Raw genomic sequence first — 14,557 nt, forward strand, 5'->3', positions numbered from 1 at the left:
TTATAAGGTCAGTGGGAAAAGTCCATTTGTATGGTGAGAGAGAAGTTTGGAGTCCAGTCTCAGTCCCCAAGCTCAGCCCTGGAGTGGTGGCTGCCTCCTGAGCTGCTGGCCCACAGACTGAGTGGGAATCAAGTGGCTGACTAAAGGGGGATGGCAGGGATCTCTCTGCTGGTGCAGGATTCTCTTGCTTTGCCTGTGCTTGGATCTAGGTCACAGTTCTCACTGGTGATCCTGGGAGAGGGGGAGTGCTGCTGTGGTGGAGCTTGTAGTGGCTGTGCAGAGGAACCCCTCCTCATGGTTACAGGAAAGAAAGAAGTACTTGTGGTCACAGGCCAGGAAAGGAGTAAACACCTTGCCCCTTATCATACAACCTTGGAAGAACTGAAAATTTGCAGGTTCCTACAAGTATCTCTGAAAACAGGTATACAAACTCCTGAAGCTTGGGACAGTACACTCTCCACATTGGAAGCAGACTATTACCTTAACAAAGAGTTTAAAACTCAAGTAATTGGCTGGGATCATGAGCAAGCAGCGCAAAAAGACTCAGACTATATTATCTTACTTTGGTGAAAAAGAAGATCAAAATATACAACCAGAAGAAGACAACAAAGTCAAAGCTCCTACATCCAAAGCCTCCAAGAAAAATATGAATCAGTCCCAGGCCTTGGAAGACATCAAAAGGGATCTTGAGAAGCAAGTAAGGGAAGCAGAGGAAAAACTTGGAAGAGAAATGAGAGTGATGCAAGAAAAATCTTGAAAAATAAGTCAACAGCTTGCTAAAGGAGACCCAAAAAATACTGAAGAAAATAACACCTTAAAAAATAGCCTAACCCCAATGGCAAAAGAGGTCCAAAAAGCCAATGAGGAGAAAAATGCCCTAAAAAGAAAAATTGGCTAAATGGAAAAGGAAGTCCAAAAGACTACTGAAGAAAATACTTCCTTAAAAAGTAGGATAGAGCAATTGGAAGCTAGTGACTTTATGAGAAATCAAGACACTGTAAAACAAATCCAAAAGAATGAAAAATTAGAAAACAATGGGAAATATCTCATTGGAAAAACAACTGACCTGGAAAATAGATCCAGGAGAGAGAATTTAAAAATTATTGGACTATCTGAAAGCCATGATCAAAAGAAGAACCTAGACATCATCTTTCAAGAAATTATCAAGGAAAACTGCCCTGATATAGTAGAACCAGAGGGCAAAATAGAAATTGAAAGAATCCACAGACTTCCTCCTGAAAGAGATCCCCAAAGGAAAACTCTTAGGAATATTATAGCCAAATTCCAGAGTTCCCAGGTCAAGGAGAAAATGTCACAAGCTGCCAGAAGGAAACAATTCAAGTACTGTGGAAACACAATCAGGATTACACAAGATTTAGCAGCTTCTACATTAAAGGACCATAGGGCATGGAATATAATATTCCAGAGGGCAAAGGAGATAGGATTACAACCAAGAATCACCTACACAGCAAAAGTGAGTATAATACTTCCAGGGGGAAAATGTTCATTCAATGAAATAGGGCACTTTAAAGCATTCTTCCGGAAAAGACCAGAGCTGAATATAAAATTTGACTTCCAAATACAAGACTCAAGTGAAACTTGAAAGAGGTAAACAGGAAAGAGAAATCATAAGAGACTTATTAAAACTGAACAGTTTACATTCTTGCAGGGAAAGATGATATTTGTAACTCATGAATCCTTTGTCAGTATTAGGGTAGTGGGAGGGAAAAAAACTTATAGGTATGTATAGATAGATAGTTAGTTAGAGGGCACAGGGTGAGTTGAAGATGAAGAAGTGATATCTGGAAAATAATATTAAGGGGTGAGAGATGATTATACTGGGAGAAGGAGAAAGGGAGAAATACAATGGGGTAAATTATCTTACATAAAACAGACAAGAAAAGGCTTTTACAGTGGAGGAGAAATGGGGGAAGGTGAGAGGGAATGAGTGAATCTTATTCTCATCAGGTTTGGCTTAAGGAGGGAATAAAATGCATAATGGAGTATGGAAATCTATCTTACCCTACAGGAAAGTAAGGTGGGAATGTGACAAGAGAGCACGGGGTTCATAGAGGGGAGGGCAGACTGGGGAAGGAGATATCAAAAGCAAACACTTCTGAGGAAGGACAGGGTCAAAAGAGAGAATAGAATACATGGGGGGGGTTGGATAAGATGAAGGGAAACATACTTAGTTTTTCACAACATGACTACTATGGAAGAGTTTGCATGACCATGCATCTGTAACCTGTATCGAGATTCTTGTCTTTACAATGAGGGTGGGTGGGGAGGAAGGAAGGGAGAAAATTTGTAACCCAAAGTTTTAAAAACACATGTTAAAGATAAAAAAAAATAGAATTTGGCAAATGGAAGCTAATGAGTCTATGAGAGAGCAAGAATCAGTCACATAGAAACAAAAAAAATGAAAAAAAAAGATGAAAACATAAAATATCTCCCTGGTAAAACAACTGACCTGGAAAATTAATCCAGGAGAGACAATTAAAAAATTATTGGTTTACCTGAAAATCATGATGAAAAAAAGCAATAGTCTGGACAGTATCTTTCAGGAAATCATAAAGGAAAACTGCCCTGAAATTCTAGAACCTGAAGGTAAAATAGCCATAAAAAGCATCCACTGATCACCTCCTGAAATGCCAAGGTATATAGTAGCCAAATTCCAAAGTTACCAGGTCAAAGAGAAAATCCTGCAAGCAGCCATAAAGAAACAATTTAATATCATGAAACCATGGTCAGGATTACACAGGACCTTGCAGCTTCTACATTAAAAGACGATAGGGTATGGAACATGATATTATGTAAGGCAAAGGACCATGGATTACAAACAAAGATCAATTACTCAGTGAAAATGAATGTGATCTTTCAGGGGAGGAGATGTATATTCAATGAAATAGGGGACTTCCAAACCTTCCTGATATAAAGACAAGAGCTGAACAAAAAATTTGATCTTCAAGTACAAGACTGAAGAGAGACATAAAATGGTAAATGAGACAGAAAGACACAGTATGTTGTTAATAAGGGCAAAATGTTTACATCCCTAAGAGGAAAGATGACACTTGCAACTCTTGAGAACTGTATTTTTATTACACTATGTTGAAGGAGTATACATAAAAGGGGTGGAAATAAGTTGACTTTGATGTAATGATAAAGAAGAATAAAAAAAATCTAATCAAGTGGGTTAAATGGATCCAAGTAAGTGGATTAGTCTGATCTAAGAAGATGTACTGAGAAAGAAGGAGGCAGACAAGGGTAAATTACATTACAGGAAAAGGCACAAAAACCTATCACAGCAGAGGGAAAGAAGGGAGGGAGATGAGCATTATTTGAACCTTACTCTCATCAGATTTGGCTCCAGAAGGGATTAACAATCAGTTCAGTATAGAAAGCTAGCCTGCCCTATAGGCAGTAAGAGGAAAAAGGGATAAAAGGAAGGAGGGTAGAAGGGAGGGAAGAAGCAGTAAGGGTAAAGGGGAAGAAAAGGGAAAGGGCTAATAGAAGAAAGGAGGGACTGAGGGAGGCAGTTGTCAAAAGCAAAACACTAATGAGGAGGGAAAAGGAGAAAGGAGAAAGAAAAGCACAAATGGGGGGGAAAGGATGGAGAAAAAGAAAGAGACAGTAATCATAACTGTGAATGTAAATGGGATGAACTGTCCCATAAAACTTAAGCTGACAGCAGAATGGATTAAAAACCACAATCCTACAATATGTTGTTTACAGGAAACACATTTGAACAAGAGTGACACAGAGAATAAAGGCAAAAGGCTGGAGTAGAATACATTATGCTTCAGTTGAAATAAAAAAAAAATCAGGGGTAACAATCCTGATCTCAGAGAAAGCAAAAGCAAAAATACATCTTATCAAAAGAAATAAAGAAGGAAACTACATCCTGCTAAAAGACACCTTACACAATGAAGTACTATCATTACTAAATATATATGTACCACAAGGTATACCATCCAGATTCTTAGAGGAGAAGTTCAAGTAGTTACAGGAAGAAATAGACATCAAAACTGTACTAGTGGGGGACATCAACCTCCCCTTCTCTGAACTAGACAAATCTAACCACAAAACAAACAAGAAAGAAATTAAGGAGGTGAATAGAATATCAGAAAATATAGGTATGATAGACCTGTGGAGAAAACTGAATGGGGATAGAAAGAAATATACTTTTTTCTCGGTGGTACATGACACATATAAAAAAATTGACCATGTACTAGGGCACAAAAACCTCACAATTCATTGCAGAAAGGTAGAAATATCAAAAGCATCCTTTTAAAAAAATTATTAGTTTATTTTGATTTATCAACAATCACTTCCATATGCTTTTGAATTTAAAATTTTTCTTCCCCTTCCTCCCCACTACCCTCCCCAAGATGGTGCACAATAGGATATAGGCTATACATTTACATTCCTATTAAACATATTTTCATGTTAGTGAAGTTGTAAGTAAAAATTAAAACCAATAGGAGGAACTATCAGAAAGAGGAAATGAAACTCAACAGAAAAGAAAAAAAAATGAGAGCAATTCAACTTCCATAGTTCCTTCTTTGGATGTGGATAGCATTTTCCATCACGGGGCCTCTGGAGATGTCTTAGATCCTTGTAATGCAGAGGAGGGTTAAGTTTATCAATATTAGTCATCTCACAATGTGTCTATTATTGTGTACAAAATTATCTTGGTTCTTCTCACTTCACACAGCATAAGACCATATAAGTCTTTCCAGGTTTTTCTGAAGTCAACCTGTTCATCATTTCTTATAGCACAATAGTATTCCATTACATTCATATACCACAATTTGCTTAGCCATTCCCCAATTGATGGGCATCCTCTCAATTTTCAATTCTTTGCCATCAAAAAACGAGCTGCAATAAATATTTTTTGTACATGTAGGTTCTTTTCCCATTTGTATGATCTCTTTGGGATACAGCCCTAGAAGTGCTATTGCTAGAACAAAGGGTATGCACATTTTCATAGCCTTCTGGGCAAAGTTCCAAATTGTTCTCTAAAATGGTTGGATCATTTCACAACTCCACCAATAATGCATTAGTGTTCCAATGTTTCCACATCTTCTCCAACATTTATCATTTTCCTGTTTTGTCATGTTGGCCAATCTGATAGGTGTGATGTGGTACCTCAGACTTGTTTTGACTTGCATTTCTCTAATCAATAGTGATTTAGAGCATTTTTTTCATATGACTATAGATGGCTTTAATTTCTTCATCTGAGAACTGTCTGTTGATATCCTTTGACCATTTATCAATCGGGGAATGGCTTGTATTCTTATAAATTTGTCTTAATTCTCTATATATTTTAGAAATGAGGCACTTATCAGAGAGACTGGTTGTAAAAATTCTTTCCCAATTTTCTACCTTCCTTCTAATCTTAGTTGCTTTGGCTTTATTTGTGGAAAAACTTTTCAATTTAATGTAATCAAAAAGATCCATTTTTGCATTTCAAAATGTTCTCAATCTCCTGTTTGTTCATGAATTCTTTTATTCTCCATAGATCTGATATGCAAAATTTGGGTCTATGCTTGGTTTCTGCCATACTCTTTTCCAGTTTTCCCAGCAGTTTTTTTTTTCAAGGAGTGGATTCTTATCCCAGAAGCTGGGGTCTTTGGGTTTACCAAATAATAGATTACTATAGTCATTGACTACTGTGTCTTGCATATTTTAACCTATTCCATTGATCCACCTCCCTATTTCTTAGCCAGTACCAAGCTGTTTTGATGATTGCTGTTTTATAATACAATTTAAGATCTGGAATTGCTAGGCCACCTTCCCCTGCATTTCTTTTCAGTAATTCCTTTGATATTGTGGACCTTTTGTTCTTCCAAATCAATCTTGTTATTATTAAATGAATCCTTTTCAGATCATGATGCAATGCTAATTATATCTAATAAAGGGCCATGGAAAGATAGACTAAAAAATAATTGGAAACTGAATAACCTAAACCTAAAAAAATGATTGCAAAACACTAATTCCCAAAAACAATCAATAACTTCATTCAAGAAAATGACAATAATGAGACAACATATGAAAACTTATGGGATGCAGTGAAAGCAGTTCTTAGAGGAAGTTTTATATCTCTAAATGTTTGCGTAAATAAAATTCAAAAAGAGAACATCAATGAACTGGGCATACAACTAAAAAAACTAGAAAAAGAACAAATTAAAAATCCTCAATTAAACACCAAATTAGAAATATTGAAAACCAAAGAAAAAAATAATGAAATTGAAATTAAGAAAACTATTGAACTAATAAATAAAACTAAGAGCTGGTTTTATGAAAAAAAAAAATAGATAAACCTTTGGTTAATTTAATTTAAAAAAGAAAGAAGAAAACCAAATTACTAGTATCAAGAATGAAAAGGTGAAGCTACCACAAGGAAGAGGAAATTAAAACAATAATTAGGAATTATTTTGCCCAACTATATGCCAACAAATTTGACAATCTTAGTGAAATGGATACATATTTACAAAAATATAAATTGCCCAGATTAACAAAGGAAGTAAAATACTTAAATAACCCCATCTCAGAAAAAGAAATTGAACAAGCCATTGATGAACTCCCTAGGAAAAAACTCCAGGGCCAGATGGATTTACATGCAATTCTATCAAACATTTAAAGAACAATTAATTCCAATACTATATAGACTATTTGGGAAAATAGGTGAAGAAGGAGTCTTACCAAATTCTTTTTATGATACAAATATGGTGTGATACCTAAACCAGGAAGAGTCAATAGAGAAAGAAAATTATAGACCAATTTCTCTAATGAATATAGATGCAAAAATTTTAAACAAAATATAGCAAATAGATTACAGCAACTTATCACAAGAATAATACACTATGACCAGGTAGGATTTATACCAGGAATGCAGGGTTGGTTCAATATTAGGAAAACTATCAGCATATTGAGCATATCAACACAAAACCAACAGAAACCACATGATCATCTCAATAGATGCAGAAAAAGCTTTTGATAAAATACAACACCCATTCCTATTAAAACACTAGAAAGCATAGGTATAAATGGAGTCTTCCTTAAAATAATAAATAGCATCTATCTAAAACCTTCAGCAAGCATTATATGTAATGGCGACAAGCTAGAAGCATTTCCAATAAGATCGGGGTGAAACAAGGATGTCCATTATCACCACTGTTATTCAATATTGTACTGGAAACTTAGCTTTAGCAATAAGAGAAGAAAAAAGAAATTGAAGGCATTAGAAGAGGCAAAGAAGAAACAAAGCTATCACTCTTTTCAGATGACATGATGATATGCTTGGAGATTCCTAGAGAATCAAGTAAAAAACTACTTGATATAATAAACAACTTTATTAAAGTTGCAGGCTACAAAATAAATCCACATAAATCATCAAAATTTCTATATATTACCAGCGAAATTCAACAGCAAGAAATATAAAGAGAAATTCCATTTAAACTTACCATAGACCTTTTAAAACATTTAGGAGTCTACCTTCTGAAGCAAACCAGGAACTATATGGACACAATGACAAAACAATTGGAAAAACATCAGTTGCTCTTGGGTAGGCCGAGCTAATATAATAAGAATGACAATTCTACCTAAGCTAATTTACTTATTCAGTGCCATACCAATCAAACTACCAAAAATTTATTTTATAAAGTTAGAGAAAATAATAACAACATTCATTTAGAAGAACAAAAGGTCCAGAATATCAAGGGAACAAATGAAGAGAAATGCAGGGGAAGGTAGCCTAGCCATTCCAGATCATAAATTGTATAATAAAGCAAAAATCATCAAAACTGCCTGGTACTGGCTAAGAAATAGAGTGTTGGATCAGTGGAATAAGTTAAATATGCAAGACACAGTAGTCAATGACTATAATAACCTATTGTTTGATAAACCCTAAGACCCCAGCTTCTGGGATAAGAAACCACTCTTTGAAAAAAACTTCTGGGAAAACTGGAAAAGAGTATGGCAGAAACTAGGCATTGATCAAAATCTCAGACTATATACCATAATAAAGTCAAATGGCTTCATGATTCAGATATAAAAGCAAACTGGGAGAGCAAAGAATATATTACCTATCAGATCTATGGAGAACAGAAGAATTCATGACCAAACAAGAGATAGAGAAGATTTTGAAAAACAAAATGGATAACTTGGTTTACATTAAATTGAAAGGTTTTTGCACAAACAAGGCCAATGCAACTAAGACTAGAAGGAAGGTAGAAAATTGGGAAAGAATTTTTACAACCAGTCTCTCTGATAAGGGCCTCATTTCTAAAATATATAGATTATTAAGTCAAATGTATAAGAATACAAGTCATTCCCCAGTTGATAAATGGTCAAAGGATATCAACAGACAGTTCTCAGATGAAGAAATTAAAGCCATCTATAGTCATATGAAAAAATGCTCTAAATCATTATTGATTAGAGAAATACATATCAAAACAACTCTAAGGTACCACATCAGAAATATCAGATTGGCCACAATGACAGAACAAGAAAATAATTAATGTTGGAGAAGATGTGGGAAAATTGGAACACTAATGCATTGTTGCTGGAGTTGTGAAATGATCCAACCATTTTGGAGAGCAATTTGGAACTATGCCTAAAGGGCTATAAAAATGTGCATAGCCTTCCACCCAGAAATTAGCATTTCTAAGGCTATATCCCAAAGAGATTATACAAATGAGAAAAGGACCCACATGTACAAAAATATTCATAGCAGCTTTTTTTGTGGTGGCAAAGAATTGGAAACTGAGAGGATGCCCATCATTTGGGGAAAGGCTGAGCAAGTTGTGGTATATGAATGTAATGGAATACTATTGTACTAAAAGAAATGGTGAACAGGCCCACTTCAGAAACACCTAGAAAGACTTGTACACTCTGATGCTGAGCGAACTTAGCAGAACTAAGAGAATGTTGTACACAACAGCCACTAAAACAGATGACTAATATTGAAAAACTTAGCCCTTCCCAGCAATACAAGGATCTAAGACATCTCCAAGGCCTCGAGATGGAAAATGCCATCCACATCCAAAGAAAGAACTATGCAGTTAGAGTGCAAATTGAAGCATACTATTTACTTTTTTTTTCTCTTCTGTTGAATTTTGTTTCCTCTTTCTGGTGGTTCTTCCCATTAGTTCTAATTTTTACTTACAATATCACTAATATGAAAACATGTTTAATAAGAATGTATATATATAGCTTATGACAGATTGTATGCCATCTTGGGGAAGGTGGTAGGGAGGAAGGGGGAGAAAAATGTTAAACTCAAAAGCATATGGAAGTGATTGTTAATAAATCAAAATAAATTAATAAAAAAAAAACCCTGCACAGTCTATCACTTCATGGCAGTTTGAGACTTGAATTTGTCTTTATATAAGTGAAACCTTTTTGTTTCATGATAAATTCTACTTTTTGTTAGAAGAGCAGAAAAATAAGGAATTTAGGCTATTTTTTTTTCCTATGCTGAAATACATGGGCTTTGTATTCCCTTCCTTTCCCCCATTTCAAGGCCTCTAGTGACAGAATACCCAGAGCTAGGGTGTAAAGAAAGAAAATCATGATTTTATTACTGGATAGTACATAAGGAAAAGTAGAATTCAATTTTAGAATTTTAAGGGATTTGAGCAACCATCTTTTCTCTGCCATTTCCCTCACTGTACTGCTCAAAATGGAAAAATAAATTGGTCAAGATCACAAGACTGATTGATAAGATTCAGGTCTAGAACTAAAATATCCTGGTTTCCAAATAAGCCTTTTCACTATTTCATGATGGAATGTATAGAATCTGAGAAATGGAATAGATCTTGGAGATCTAGTCAACTTTCTCACTCCATATAGAAATCCCTGACAAAATAATCCATTTGGTACTTCAACACTTCCAAGGACAGGGCATTCACTACTTCACAAGATAATTTATGCCAATATTGAATACTTCTTATGGTTAAAACAATTCTTCCAAGGAGAACTTGTGCCACAAATCTGCTTTTCTATAATTGCTACCTACTTTTCCTAATGCTACTTTCTACAACTACATAGGATAAATCTAATTTGTTGTATATAACAATAGTATTCATTGAATTTTTTTAAAGAGTTATCATGTCTTCTTCAAGTCTCTTTTCTAGACTAAATATACAAAAAAAACCCTTTTAATTACTACTTTTATGACATGGTGTTAAGAATCTTCCCCATCCTGATTACCCTCCTTTATGGAGCAACATTTGTCATTGTTACTTGTAATATTAGATGCTTGCTACAAGCTGCACAAAGCAAACAATGTGATGGAAGAGAATGAAAGGGATATGTTCCTTTTCTAATCTGACATCACCTTCTTAAGAGTAAGACTGACAACAACATCCTATTGGTTGAAGTATGATATTCAACAAAATGTGACACTCAAAAGTCAATACATAATAAATATTTATTAACGACTTTCTATGTGCCGGACATTGTGCTAAGGACTGGTGATACAAAAACAAGCAAGGGATAGTCCTTGCCCTCTAGTAGCTCATAATCCATTAGGCCAGAGAACAATCAAATAATTCTGTACAAATAAGCTTTACACAGGAAAAACAGCACAGTGAAGGCTCCAGAATTAATAGAGGTTAGAAAAGACTTCCTTTATAAGATAGGGTTTTAGTTAGGTCTTAAAGGAAGCTAGTAGGCAGTGATGAAGAAACTGTATATTCCAGGAATGGGAATGGCCAGAAAAATTAACCAGAGCCTAGAGAAAGTGTGTTTTGTTCATGGAACAGCCAGTAGGCCAGTGTCACTGTATCAAAGAGTGAATCTGGTGAGTAAGGTGTAAGAAGACTGGAAAGATAGGAGGGGCTAGGTTATTAAGGCCTTTGAGGATCAAATAAAGGATTTTGCATTTGACTGTGAAGGTGATAGGGAACCACTGGGGTTATTGAGTAGGGTTTATGGGCATAGTCGGACATGTACTTTAGGAAAATAACTTTGGTACCTGAGAATAAATTAGAGTAGAGAGGATCTTGAGGCAAGCAGACCCCCCAGTAAGCTATTGCAACAGTCCAGGAGAGGTGATGAAAGCCTGTACTAGACTGGTGGCAATGCGAAAGAACAGGGGTGTCCAAAATGTGTTACAAAGGTGAAATTATCAGGCCTTGGCAAGAGATTGGATATAGGGAATGAGAGATAGTGAGGACTTGTGAATGACACCAAGGTTGCAGGGATTGTGAACTAGGAGACTGGTATTGCCCACCAGAGTAGAGAGTTATGGGGAAAGATAAATAGTTTAGTTTTGGAAATGTTGAGATTAAGATAGCTATAGGATATCCAGTTAGAGTTGACTGATAAGTAGTTGGAGGTGTAAGAGTGGAGGTCAGCAGAAAGGTTGGGGTAGAAGAGACAGATCTGTGAATTATCAGTATAGATGGGTAATTAATATTTATATTAAATTATACAATTCCATGGGACCTGATTACTAAATTCTATTGGAACTTTTCACTAAACTTTATCTTTTTTTTAGATGTCTTCAAGTTCTTTTTTCCTTTTTCTTTTTTTTTTAAATTTTAGTAATTTATTTTGATTAATCAAGCATCACTTCCATATTCTTTTGAGTTGAAAATTTTTCTCCCCCTTCCTCCCCCCACCCTCCCCAAGATGGCACACAATCTGATATAGGCTTTACATTTACATTCCTAATAAACAGATTTTCAAATTAGTGAAGTTGTAAGTAAAAATTAAAATCAATAGGAGGAACCATCAGAAAGATGAAACAAAAGTCAACAGAAGGTAAAAATGAGTGATAGCGATTCAACTTCCTTAGTTCTTTCTTTGGATGCGGATAGCATTTTCCATCACGAGACCTCTGGAGATATCTTAGATCCTTGTAATGCTGAGAAGGGTTCAGTTTAACATTATTAGTCATCACATAACATGGAAGTTATTGTGTACAAAGTCCTCTTGATTTTATTCACTTCACTCAGCATCAGACCATATAAGTCTCTCCAGGTTTTTCTGAAGTCAGCGTGTTCATCATTTCTTATAGCACAATAGTATTCCATTACATTCACATACCAAACTTGCTCAGCCATTCCCCAATTGATGGGCATCCTCTCAATTTCCAATTCTTTGCCACCACAAAAAGAGCTGCTATGAATATTTTTGTACATGTGGGTCCTTTTCCCATTTGTTTGATCTCTTTGGGATATAGCCCTAGAAGTGCTATTGCTGGATCAAAGGGTATGCACATTTTTGTAGCCCTTTGGGCATAGTTCCAAATTGTTCTCCAAAATGGTTGGATCATTTCACAACTCCACCAACAATGTATTAGTGTTCCAATTTTCCCACATCTTCTCCAACATTTATCATTTTCCTGTTTTGTCATGTTGGCCAATCTGATAGGTGTGATGTGGTACCTCAGAGTTGTTTTGATTTGCATTTCTCTAATCAATAATTTAGAGCATTTTTTCATATGACTATAGATGGCTTTAATTTCTTCATCTGAGAACTGTCTGTTCATATCCTTTGACCATTTATCAATTGGGGAATGGCTTGTGTTCTTATAAATTTGTCTTAATTCTCTATATATTTTAGAAATGAGGCCTTTATCAGAGAGACTGGTTGTAAAAATTCTTTCCCAATTTTCTACCTTCCTTCTAATCTTAGTTGCATTGGCTTTGTTTGTGCAAAAACTTTTCAATTTAATGTAATCAAAATTATCCATTTTGCTTTTCATAATGTTCTCTATCTCCTGTTTGGTCATGAATTCTTCTGTTCTCCATAGATCTGATAGGTAAACTATTCCTTGTTCTCCCAGTTTACTTATGGTATCAGCCTTTATATCTAAGTCATGAACCCATTTTGACTTTATTTTGGTATATGGTGTGAGATTTGGGTCTATGCCTAGTTTCTGCCATACTCTTTTCCAGTTTTCCCAGCAGTTTTTTTCAAAGAGTGGGTTCTTATCCCAGAAGCTGGGGTCTTTGGGTTTATCAAATAATAGATTACTATAGTCATTGACTACTGTGTCTTGCATATTTAACCTATTCCACTGATCCACCTCCCTATTTCTTAGCCAGTACCAAGCAGTTTTGATGATTGCTGCTTTATAATACAATTTAAGATCTGGAATTGCTAGGCCACCTTCCCCTGCATTTCTTTTCATTAGTTCCTTTGATATTCTGGACCTTTTGTTTTTCCAAATGAATCTTGTTATTATTTTTTCTAACTCTATAAAATAATTTTTGGTAGTTTGATTGGTATGGCACTGAATAAGTAAATTAGCTTAGGTAGGATTGTCATTTTTATTATATTAGCTCGGCCTACCCATGAGCAACTGATGTTTTTCCAATTATTTAGATCTGATTTTATTTGTGTGAAAAGTGTTTTGTAATTGTGTTCATAGAGTTCCTGGGTTTGTTTCGGAGGTAGACTCCTAAATATTTTATAATGTCTACAGTAAGTTTAAATGGGATTTCTCTTTCTATCTCTTGCTGTTGGGCTTTGTTGGTAATATATAGAAATGCTGATGATTTATGTGGGTTTATTTTATAGCCTGCAACTTTGCTAAAGTTGTTTATTATTTCAAGTAGTTTTTTACTTGATTCTCTAGGATTCTCTAAGTATATCATCATGTCATCTGCAAAGAGTGATAGCTTTGTTTCTTCTTTGCCTATTCTAATGCCTTCAATTTCTTTTTCTTCTCTTATTGCTAAAGCTAAGTTTCCAGTACAATATTGAATAACAGTGGTGATAATGGACATCCTTGTTTCACCCCTCTTATTGGAAATGCTTCTAGCCTGTCCCCATTACATATAATGCTTGCTGAAGGTTTTAGATATATGCTATTTATTATTTTAAGGAAGACTCCATTTATACCTATGCTTTCTAGTGTTTTTAATAGGAATGGGTGTTTATTTTCAAAAGCTTTTTCTGCATCTATTGAGATGATCATGTGGTTTCTGTTGGTTTTGTGTTGATATGCTCAATGATGCTGATAGTTTTCCTAATATTGAACCAACCCTGCATTCCTGGTATAAATCCTACCTGGTCATAGTGTATTATTCTTGTGATAAGTTGCTGCAATCTACTTGCTAGTATTTTGTTTAAAATTTTTGCATCTATATTCATTAGAGAAATTGGTCTATAATTTTCTTTCTCTATTTTGACTCTTCCTGGTTTAGGTATCAACACCATATTTGTATCATAAAAAAATTTGGTAAGACTCCTTCTTCACCTATTTTCCCAAATAGTCTATATAGTATTGGAATTAATTGTTCTTTAAATGTTTGATAGAATTGCATGTAAATCCATCTGGCCCTGGAGATTTTTTCCTAGGGAGTTCATCAATGGCTTGTTCAATTTCTTTTTCTGAGATGGGGTTATTTAAGTATTTTACTTCCTCTTCTGTTAATCTGGGCAATTTATATTTTTGTAAATATGTATCCATTTCACTAAGATTGTCAAATTTGTTGGCATATAGTTGGGCAAAATAATTCCTAATTATTGTTTTAATTTCCTCTTCCTTGGTGGTAGCTTCACCCTTTTCATTCTTGATACTAGTAATTTGGTTTTC

The sequence above is a fragment of the Phascolarctos cinereus genome, unplaced genomic scaffold, assembly GCF_003287225.1.
Source record: "Phascolarctos cinereus isolate Bilbo 61053 unplaced genomic scaffold, phaCin_HiC Scaffold_1;HRSCAF=81, whole genome shotgun sequence".
Classification (NCBI taxonomy): Eukaryota; Metazoa; Chordata; class Mammalia; order Diprotodontia; family Phascolarctidae; genus Phascolarctos; species Phascolarctos cinereus.